The following is a 10,413-nucleotide window of genomic DNA, read 5'->3' on the forward strand; positions in this document are numbered from 1 at the left end:
TGAGCTGCTTCCTCCGCGGGCCACGCTTCCTCTGAGGTCTCCAGCGGCCATTTTATCTCTGTGGTGCAGCAGAAATCTCTCAGGATGGCAGTTGGTCCAGTCCCACTGCGTACCTCACCATCAGGTCAGTGTACACAGCGCTGTAGCCTTCCCAGACACTGAATCTGGGCAGTTGAATGCAGTGTAATAGTGCAGTATATTATATGACATGTTTATGTATATATGTATATATCTGCATTGTATGTGACTTATGCTAGTGCTGACTGTCTGTACTTTATTCTCTCACCTGTCAGTGTATATCTATCCCTTTTCTTTATCTGCCCTAATACAGCTGTACTTAGGGTGGTTCTGAGACCTCACATTTATATACTTGTTAATATTTGTGTGGTTTGTCACATATTGTTGCGTGCTGCACGTTGCCATATTTTAGATGGAACTGTGTGTTGCATACGCTGAAAATGGGTCCCTGCAGCTAATTTTTGGCATCAGTCAGGACCAGTATAGTGCTGCTTAATATTTCCGCCAAGATTGGTCAGATATGTCTGACCAGGAGATAGAGCGTTATACTGCACCCATTTTTACTATCCTGCAAGTCATGTGCTGCAGGTGTTAGTGCGGAGGATTTGACTCATAAAGGGTTCTGTATGTGGCGTCATCTGGTGCTGGCCTCTTTCACGACCCCCTTGGGCGGTTTGTTTTCTCGGGATCCTCTCAATTGCGGATCGCCGGGCGGGCCCCATTGTTGTACCTCACTTGGGGTTACTTCACCATACTGCCCTTTTCATCTCAGGGTATCTCGCAGCTTCTTGCACTCTTCCCCTGTGACACAGACTACCGCTCCCTGCAGGGGTTTTTCGCAGTATATGAATTCCCCCTGGTGCCACAATAGTCTGTCATTCCCCTTGCAGGGATTACCACAACAGCCACCCTGGGTGGATGTCGTTTTCTACGAAACGCTAATTGGCGTGGTTGACGCCCTGTGGTTACTTCCCAGTTGGCTCTGCCGTGAACTGGATACTGTTTGGGGCTCTTTCCCTCTTACACGGGGGGAAGCCTATTTCAGGTATTATTATCCCTGTTTTAGGGCTGGTAGCAGGTCCATTCTGGTCAGAGTGAATGTTGACCTGCACCTGTATCATACACCCTCAGTATTGCGTGCCTTCGGGTTCCCTGTTGCTGACTAGCGGGTGGATCGCATAGCGGGACTCTGGCTGTTGCCAGATAGGAGGTGTTACAACAGTGTTTGGCCTCCTGTCCCAAATTCCCTGAGGGTCATCACGAGCCCCTCCTGGGGTGGATGGGCGTGTTACTCGTCTGATTACAGACGTTACTACGCCTCCCATTCCTGCGTGGTCGGATTCTTCGGATCCGTAGGTGGTAACTCTGCCTGAAATCAGTATACTTGCTTTCAGGAGTTGTTACCCATCCTACCATGGCTATAGCATGGTTGGTTAATACTATTGCATATTGGGTTGATGCATTTGTAACGTTTTTTCCCCTCCAACACGTCGGGGGTTCAAATGTATTTGGTCGCTCACGTAATATATGCTGTTGTCATAGGTGGAAATGCCTATATTGGATACCAGTCTCCTAACTTTCAGAGTTCCGGCTGCGACTGTATCCTCCGTAATACCCTATGGCTGCGCTCTGGGAATGCAGAGGTGCAGATACCATCTTTAGGGTTGATATTGTTTGGTCCTGACCTTGACAAGATTGTAGTAACATTGGCAGTATTACTAACGACAAGTTTACCGCTTTCAGCTATGCCCACTACAAGGCCTCAGACTAAGTCTGTTAAGTCTTTTTTGTCCTCTGGGTCAGCCTAAAGGTCTGTTTCTTCGTAGACTGTCGGCATCTACAAGGGCCGACATATCCAGTACCGAGCAGGCCTGGACTGCCAGCCGATCCTGCTTCTGAACCTACGGATATCTCTTCAGCCTGACGGGACAGGCCTACAACTGGGAGATACCGATTTTCTCAGTTCGCCCGGTACTAGTGTCAAGTTGCCGCGGCTACGTGGGTAGGAGGGTACGCCCTCTTTACAAGGGCCTTACAGATCCAGAAAGCTATGCAGTTGTTGCGGTAAGCGGAGCTAATTAGGCCATCCCCACTATCTCAGTGAGGGACTGGTTGTTCTGCTTTCTTTCTGGTGCGGTGGCTGAATGGTCCTCTTTGGCCTATTCTCTGTCTCAATTCCCTGAACCAGTTCCTAAAGCTACCTGGGCTCAGGAGGAAATCCCTATGCTCCATCATACGATGTTTGGAACCTGGGGACTTTATGGTATCACTGGATATACAGGACGCGTGCCTACGGGTACTTACAGAGACCTTTCCTCAGCATGGGCTGAGGTTTGCTGTATCACAGCAACACTTACAATTTTTCGGGCTCTGCCTGTTGGGACTGTCCTCAGCCCCACAGGGGTTTACCAGCGTTTTGGATTTTCTGACAGTTCTTCTGTTCAGTATATCCCAATGCTCCTGTACCTGGACGGCCTCCTACTCTTAGCGGGATCACCGGGGTACTTTACGGCCAGGTCAGGATGACTGTGGCTTCTTCAGGGTGCAGACGTTTAATCAACGGGGAAAAAGTCCTCCCTGCATCCCTCTCTGGGTATTCTTCATCTAGGATCCCTGCTGGATTCTCAGAATCTGAGAATTCTTCTGGCGTAAGACGGAATCTCCTCTCTTCCATTAGGGGTACATGGTTGTCTGCGCAGTCGACAGATGTCTTTACACTCTGGGATGCATGGTGGAATGGGCTCAGTTCCATTCCAGGCCTTTCCATAATTGGCTCATCTCCAGATGGAACGAGTTTTTTCTGTCGGATAACTGTTCAAACGATGATGCTCTCTCCGGAGGCAAGTCGGTCCCTGTCCGGGTGGCTATGGCCATCTCGTCCAGGGTTTTCTTTGCTATGGACAGTGTCTGGATCGAATCCTTTTCAGTGCAGTTGGACGTCTGTCGATTCCACCCTGTCAATTAACTTACTCTGGCATAACTCTTGTTTCCCGGTGAACCTGAAAAGGTTCAGTCCGACAGGGTCAGGACAGTGGCTTCCTTTTTAGCAACACTGTTCGTTGGGTGGCAATGACAGGTATGTCACATATTCGGACATAGTCCGAGGGTCTCCTCCCGACCATCTCGGCAGCGTTCATTTCAGGAGCTCTCCATTGGGAAGCGGGAGTCCTCAGCCGTCACGACGTGCATCCCGGGGACTAGTCTCTTCCCCAAGAGAGGTTTCATCTCCTGGTGAGCAGGGGGGGCCCCCCTGAGGTGACCCTCATGGCCTTCTGACTTTATCACACTATGGTGTTACAGTCCAGGGGATTCTGAAGCAACCTTCAGCGACTCTTTGTCGGTGAAGTGGTCCTTCCACTTTGTGTACCTGTGTTCTCCGGTCTCCCTTCTTCCTCGAGGTCTTTGGAAGTGTTTTCAATCGAGACGGAGATGCTTTCCTGCTGGTGGCTCCTGATTGCCCCAGATGTCAGGGGTACTTGGATCTTCGGAGTCTCTACATCGATACTCCATCCCTGATGCTTCACTGCCCGGACCTGTTGTCTCAGGGTCCTTGGTTTTGCCTTGGACCTGGGTCGTTTGTCTTTGACTGTGTCCTTACAGTGGTCTTACGGCTTCCCTGGCTTTGTCATCGTTGGAATGATTAGAGCACATGGATCAGCTTTTGCTGGGACCTACGACAAACTGTGGCAGCCATAAATCTTATGGTATTGTACCTGTCGATACAATCCTCCGGTGTCCAGGATTTCCAGATATTCTGGCATTCCTTCCGGCTGGCTTGGGTTTCACACTTGGCCTGGTCTTCCTGACAGTGCGGATCTCTACACTGTCAGTATGGTTAAGATATGGAATTGCTCCACTCTGGTATCCAGTTCATCCTTTGGAGTGTTTTCTTGATTATGCCTCCATTTGTCCTCCCTAGGGACTCCTTGGGAGTAAGTAGTGGTTCTTCGTTACCTCCGGGGACAGTCAATGGAACCGCTGGTTGTGATAGCCATTACATGGTCTATTGCTTAGGCTCTCTCTTTCTCTCAGGGTGTTTATATCAACCAGGAGAGTGTCTGAATTGGGAGCGTTCTCATGTGGCTCCCTCTTCTGGAGGGCATCATGTCAGGGTGTGAGTTGCTCTCGCCCTGTGTTTCTTCTTAGTGGTTTTCAGGTTCCATATTATTCTGGAACTTATGGTACGGCCATTCTGTCCCCAGTCCTCTCGGCTGGTGTGGCCTCATTGACTGTGGTCTGGCCTCTTTGGATTTATGTGATCCGTTCAGGTTCCTTACGGAAATCAGACTCCTTATTGGTGGTCTGAGATTTCTGGTTTTCACAGGAAAGGATGGCCGGCCTATAACCAAATGTTGGCTGGATGGCCTCGTAGGTCTTCCTCAGGGGCCTACCCATGGGTAGGCCTTCCTGTTGTTGATGCTTGTTTTTTCTCGGGCCATGTGACCCTCGTGTGCGGCTCGCTGTGGCGCCTCGGCTGTTTTGCCTTACTAGGTGGCCACGTGGTCTTCTGTCCACACCTTTTTAAGGTTCTAGGCATTGGTTTCCTTTGCCTCTCAGGATGCTTCCTTTTTGGCAACGGATTCTCCTCTCAGCACAGGAGCGTCCCCACCCTTGGTTGAACTGCTTTGGGACATCCCCAAGGTCAACCCTGTGGACCCCCTATGGACCCTGAAGTAGAAAACAAGAGATATGGTAAGAACTTACCTTTGTTATCTCTGTTTCTACGAAGTCCATAGGGTCCACAGGGCGCCCGCCCTGACGCACCTGGCTTCATATGGGCTGTGTGGCTGGTCACCGGTTTTCCGTCTCCCATTTCTGTGAGTATGGTTGAGTGTTCCAGTTTTCTCTCTCTTTTTCTCTCCTCCTCCGGCCTTTGGCTACTTACAAACTGAGGTGCCTCTGGCTTGGGGGTGGGGTTATAGGGAGAGTGGACCCAGTGCATCCTGGGAGCTAAAAGCTTTAACTGCGTGGTGCCCGGATTTGGTTCCCAACCTATACCCCAAGGTCAACCCTGTGGACCCTATGGACTTCGTAGAAACAGAGATAACAAAGGTAAGTTCTTACCATATCTCTTGTTTTTACAGACTGCGGTCCCATTTATCAACGATATTACACACCAGCGCAATTTTTTGTTTAGTATCCCTGTCATGCAAACGAAAAAAATACTGGTATTTAACAATACTTACCCCTCCGGCGAGGTCCCACTGAAGTCCTCGTCCTCTGCAAGGTCCTCCGCCGGGCTGCTGGAGACCTAATGGGGCATACACACTAGACGATAAAACTGAACTATATGAACAATAACGATATCATTCAACGATATATCGTTCAGTGTGTATGCTGTTGTGCAAACATGCAGGCCAATCTGACGTTATCGTCAGAAAGTGCCTGTTCAGGGAGGTGGCAGGATGACGTCACAGAACGATATCGTTCAGTGTGTACACCCAATATCTTTCACCAATGTTGCTCAGTACATCGTCTAATGTGTATGAGACTTAACGCTGCCAGCAGCGTGGCTCCAGTGTTATGCGCATGTGCATGACACGAAGACCCGGCAGTGCCTGGACGGCTTCGCTGAAGCCGGAAAGGCACCGCCGGGTCTCCATTGCCGGCAATGGGGCCCGCGTCGCTCTCGCCATCTAAAAGATGGCAACAGCGATGCTTGACAAACAGCGGCAATCTTAGATTACTGCTGTTTGTTGAATCCAGGAACCTGGCATAGCCCCTTTAGCGAGCACTAAAGGGGTTAATAAATGGGTAGTTTGCGTGGTTGAAAAATAGCAGTTAGGAGCTGATTGGTTTATACTTTATCTCCGTCCACTTTATCTCTCTCCACGGCTTAGTGATGTGCGGTAAAGTCAATGGCTGGGGAGGCACACATGGAGATGGGTCTGAGTGCTGGGAGCCTGTCTCACCCCCTACTCACTGTAACTCTCCCCTCACTACACTAAGCTTCAGTATTCATTGATTCTTCTACCTGCATTAGTGTGTCTTGCTGTCTGAGCTCCGATCACTAAACACTGCAGTGCACTTCTTGTTCACATGACACATCTGAGGTGTCCATCGGTGCTCAAGGCACGCCACCCGTACTCAAGAGGCATGCCTCTATTAGCTCTTTCTGTGCAGCTTACTGCCTGTTGTGTGGCCCCCGCCCCCAGCTCTGCAAGCAGTGTCTGACTACACAGAAGCGAGGCTGAGCTGTAGTTGCCTCATCTCTTGTCTCCCTGGAAGCTCCACAAAGCTGGTGAGTGTATTATCCTAATAATTTTTATATCAAATCTCAGGTGTATGACAGGGGAGGCTCTGCCTGCATGTCCCTGCTTAGCACGTATACCCCCTAATATTCAATTGCCAGCGAGCAAATTTTAATACAGTGGTACTTGTGCACGCCATGTTCTGTATCATCCATAATGGCAAAGGCATAGACAGGGTGCACGCTTATAGTGGGGATGGGCTGCATAATACATGGGTTGAGCCTAGTTCCCCCGCAGCTAAAGGACGTGACGTGGAGTGAAGGCAGAAGTGCAGTTTCATGCTCTTACAGCGCTGTTAAGTGGATAGCAACTGATGACGTCAGGGTTCTTTAACTGAAGGGGATCTAGCCGAAATCCCAGGCTGAGGTGCTCACAGCACCTCCCCAGCGCTGCAAAATTTTTTTTTTTGTAATAGGGGGGCGTGTCCACACCTTGATTTAGGCCACACCTCCTTCACCCGGGCCTGGCGCACCTGATTGAGAGATGGTGTCTTTAACTGAAGGACTTACCTGTCCCCGTGCTGGCTGCACAAGTGGGCAGCAGCACTCACTCTAGTCCTCTCCCTCTTCAGAATCACCCTCAGATCAGACCCTCCGATGCTGCTGATCTCCATGGGTCAAAGGAGAATGTGATGGGCTCCTCCAATGAGAGCTCAGCACTTGCTCCTCTGATCCCTGTGCTGAGGACCATGATGGTTACAGGTAGATCCCCTTCAGGAAATGTACCTATCCTCCAACATGACCCCTTCCATCAGGTACAACATGCTCTGCGCCTGGACTTTCCAACTAATTGAGGATAGCAGCCATATGTGTTGAGCTAGTTAATAGAGGAGATAGGTGTTTCAACACAAGTGGCTGCAATCATAAATTAAGAAGGAAGTCCAGGAGCAGAGCATATTGTACAGGTCATGTTGTACCCTGACATCTTTAGTTACTATACACAAGGACATTGATTGGGAATAGTAACCTGTGGCGAGCAAAGCGGAGCGCAGCGAGCCACCATGCCCGAAGCGAGCCCACAAGGGTACTAGTTTCTACTGTAACAGCGCTTTAAAGGCATGGAACCGCACCTCCGCCCTCATTCTAAGTCATCTCCAGGTACATTCACTGAAGGGGATCTATACACAACTGTACTATGATGGGATATGCCCTGGCTGGGTCACCTCTCCACTGCTGCCATTAGTATAGATCAGCCCTATGTACACACACACACACGAGCGCTAGGGATGGACATCGGAAGCACATAATCGAATGTTGCAGTGCAATGGTAGCTAACCATTACATCGTTCAAAGGTAAACCCATTTCAATGGTTCGCGTATGCACAGTTTTCCAGATTCGGTCATGCACAATACCTCCGCAGTGCGGCAGGCCAGAGCCGGAGCAGACTATCAGTCAATGAAGGAGATGGAGCCCTGGTTCACGCATGCAGAATACTCCCGCAGAGGAGGTGGCTGGAGGTGGAGCAGGACAGCTGGACATGGCCACCAGTGACCTGAGGCTGAATGATGCCACTGCCAGCACAGACACACTAGCATCAGCCAGGTAGAAACCAGGGGCAGCGCAGCTGTCAGGAAAAACAAAAAAAAGACCATGCAGATGGGCCCCCAGGGGCTCACCGGACCCTAGGTGGCTGCCTGTACCACATGGTTGGTTATACGGTCCTGGTGAGTGGGGATGTAAGGTAAGGAATCAGAAGCTGCTTCAGGTATCTTGGACCCTGGTTATGTAGGACTTTGAAAGTCAATAAGCTAATCTTGAAATAGATTTGCCATGCAACAGTCAGCTAGTGACAATGGGTGCTCTCACGAGCAGGGCCCTCTTCCCTCATGCGCTTTTCTTTTCCTCACTTTTATTATCATCTCCCCAATACCTACAACCGCACCTAACCTTTGGGTTCTGCTGCTTATTTGAGTATTATGACTGCTGATGTAGCTATGTTACTAAACCATGTCCGGCATAAGGGTGTGGCTGCTCCAGGGCACCACCCTCCCCCTGCACCCAGATACGCTGCATCACACTACATTATCGTGTATTACTAAGCGCGAGTCTCCTGGTCACATGACACATCCAAAGTGTCCATCAGTGCTCAAGGCACGCCCCCAGCTCTCTTTCTGTGCAGCAACCTGGCCGTGGTGTGGCCCCGCCCCCAGCTCTGCAAGCAGTGTCCGACTATACAGAAGTGAGGCGGAGCTGCTTCTGCCTCATCTCTAGTCTCCCTGCAGTCCCAATGAGCTCCGCAGAGCTGGTGAGTGTTTAGCTATAAAAAGGATTCCAATAAACAAAGATGTTTATGAGTTATAAATATCTTATTTGTATTTGATCCAGGACAACACCAAGATTCTGGACATTTATTTATTTTTTTTGAAACACAATATACCATAAAAACAGAAATTTTTATGGTATTCTGTGCATGAACTTGAAACGATTGATGGCCACCGAAAGCCATGCTATCAACGACTCAAACCATCGGTAGAAAAGCATTGATAGTTTAACTAACAATGGTTGAGTGCTGTGTATGTGCAGATCTCGGCGATCAGACAGGTGGCATCGATGTATTCTCAACATCGGGCGCCGTCATCAGTGGTAAACAAAAAAAAACACTCGCCACCTGCCGTAGACTGTCAATGGCCATCCCTAATCAGTGGTCATGTATCAAAATTATTGCTTGGTGAGGAATCGACCAAATCAAAATGATACATGGAGAAAAATAAATAAAACGAATATTATTAAGAAGTATTTTACTACTATGCTTGCGCAGTTTAGTCTACAGGAGGTCCAGGGGGGGGGGGGGGGGCCTGCTGCTCTGATATCAGAACTGGTCAGTGAACGAAACATCAAAGGAGCAGATTCAGAGATTCACGCAATACCGATAATTACGCAGAACGAGCGATTGTTTGCCATTACACATGTGTATAAGCACAGCAGTTGGCTGGCGATTGCACTCGCACAGAGGATGCATTCGCAGAGTGACAGGCAGTCAGCATTTGGGGAAGGTAACGGGAGGGGGGTTGGTTAGGTAAATGCAGGCATCTCTGAACGTTTCATGGGCGTGCATAAATTAGCCATTGCCATCTCCTTTGCAGCATAAGAGCGCTCTGCGGGTCAGAAGGGCTGCAGTGTTTGAGGCTGCTCAGGCTGGACTTACAAGATGTGTGGCTGCCTGATCTGTGTCGAATGTTACCAATGTTTGCGCTGTTGTATGTCGTTGGACAGATATGAGAAGGCAGCAGTGGGCGTTCCTATGTTCGGGGATACTTTGGAAACATTAGCAAATTTTTGCATCTGCGTTACAAGCAAAATCGCAGCTGAGGTGGCATTAGCGTACATCTCTAAATCAGGCCCTCTGCCTGTTCGATATATATCAAACAAACTGGTATGACAGATAATAGAGCAAGAATGGAAGTGCTGCCAGGCTGCCCGATCACTGCGACAAGCAGTGTGACTGGCACACACACAGGAAGAGACGCCATAAGTGCAGAGGGGCCAGGAGGTCCCTCTGAGACAGGTGACTGCTGAAAGATTACCTCCCAGCAGCCACCCAGTGGACAATGCCAGCTTGGCGTTGTCATTCTAAAGCAACCACGCCAGGCAAGTAGTTAATGTACATGAATGTAATTATTTATGATGGTGATGATGGGACTAATTGGGGTTGTTACTATGAAGCTGAAGTATTTAATAATTTAGGAGGGGTTAATTATTGATGAAGTGATATTGTAAGGTGATAAAAAATACAGTTTTTATTGTATGGCGATCATTCTCTACTGCATTATATGGTCACTGATGCTCTCTGTATTATGTGGCGGTCACTGATGCTCTCTGTATTATATGGCGGTCACTGCTCTCTATTATATGGTGGTCACTGATTGCTCTCTGTATTATATGTCGATCACTGATGCTCTCTGTATCATATGGCGGTCACTGATTGCTCTCTATTATATGGCATTCACTGATTGCTCTCTGTATCATATGTCGATCACTGATGCTCTCTGTATTATATGGCGGCCGGTCACTGATGCTCTCTGCATTATATGACAGTTACTGATGCTCTGTGTATTATATGGCGGTCACAGATGCTCTCTGTATTATACGGCGGTCACAGATGCTCTCTGTATAATATGGCGGTCACTGATGCTCTCTGTATTAT

This window comes from Taudactylus pleione, unplaced genomic scaffold, assembly GCF_031769625.1.
Source record: "Taudactylus pleione unplaced genomic scaffold, aTauple2 ptg000003l, whole genome shotgun sequence".
Lineage (NCBI taxonomy): Eukaryota > Metazoa > Chordata > Amphibia > Anura > Myobatrachidae > Taudactylus > Taudactylus pleione.